Here is a 1,636-nt window from a genome sequence, read left to right on the forward strand (position 1 = left end):
TTTCAAACTGTAATTTCGTATGTACTTTGTATGTATTTTGTATGTATTCTATTACCCAGAAATTAGCAGAACTTTTAAAAACTTAGCGATCTGTTGAGCTTAGATTTTGCTTCACATTTTCTTAAGTTACACTTTTAGTGCTCTGGTACAAATGGTTGTGCGAAGTTATGCGAAGTATGCATAATCAGACCCTTACGCTCATTCGACAAAATAAAAAACTCCCGGCGCACATATGCATACATACATACAGTAGTAGGCACATTAGGGCTGCCCTCACAAATCCGAATGTGGACTTTATTTTAAATTTAAAAATATCGTTACGTGAAAACTTTAGAAGCAAATTTAAGTACAAAGAATATAATATTATTAGTTCAGCACAACTCCAAAAGTAAATGTACAGTCGACTAAGCACGGAGAGTTCGCATGATTGTCCATACATGCCTCATACTGCTTCTAAAATCACACCAGTTAGTTCACATTAAGGGTAGCATACTCGAATAATTTATTAAATAAGGTATCTATTTCAATTAAAAGGTAAACCATTTGGGAAATAATTAATAACAAGTAACTCTCAAAGTATAGCACGAATAATAATTCAATTGAAGTTGATCAACCTTCTCACTAACTCCAAACTCGTTCAATCGAAAGTTTTCACAAACTCTAACGCAAGCGGAAAACTCACTCACTCAGCCCCCTATTCTCATTCACTCGATAAAACCCACACATTAACAACGATGGAAGCACAAAAAGATGTTCTTGAAGTCGACCCCAAGCACCCCTCTGACGCCAAGAAGAGGGAAAGCTCTAAGTCAAGAGTAGACAAAGACTTTAAACGGTTTATCTTTGAAACAAATAGATTGGAGGTATTTTGCTCAAAATGGTCAGCATCCATGCTTTCAGATCAAACCGAATCACTTTTGAAGGTTAAAATTTCTCAGCTAGATCAAAATTGGGAAATGGTATTAGATACTTACCAGTCTGTGTGCATTTCTGACTCTCTCACAAATTCGATAAAGTCTGTGAAAGCTATCAAAATTGCAAAGCAGAGATGACTGAAGCGCTAGAAATCTCTAAACCCCAAAACTCAAGCTCAGACCCAAGCAACTCAACAGCTTGCAATAATAAAGGGGAATCATCTGGCATTTTTCTCCAAGTACCACCATGCGACACACAAGATTTTTACGGTGGATACGAGGAATAGCCTGCCTTTAGGGATATGTTCACGGCAGTGTATATAAGGCACCCGAAACTCACTCCTGCCCAAAAGCTGTATCACTTAAAATATAAGACAAAAGGACAAGTAGGTGCGATTGTAAAACAGTACCCACTTAACAATGACAGCTTTGATATCGCATGGGAAGCCTTAAGATCGCGCTATGAAAATCGCAGAATTTTGGTGGATAATCAACTAAAAACCCTTTTCAGTCTTCAACCACTTAATAGTGAAAATAGTGGATCTCTGCAAAAATTGCAAAATACTATCAACACCTGCCTCACTATTTTATCCTCCCAAGACGTTGCAGTATCAAATTCGGACCCAATATTAGTGCATGTATGCACCTCAAAACTTCCGGAAGAAACTCTAGCTCTTTGGGAACAATCTCTCTCATCGAGAAAAGATCTTCCACTTTGGTCC

Source organism: Rhagoletis pomonella, unplaced genomic scaffold, assembly GCF_013731165.1.
Source record: "Rhagoletis pomonella isolate Grant_MI unplaced genomic scaffold, Rhpom_1.0 Rhpom_scaffold_00003, whole genome shotgun sequence".
Lineage (NCBI taxonomy): Eukaryota > Metazoa > Arthropoda > Insecta > Diptera > Tephritidae > Rhagoletis > Rhagoletis pomonella.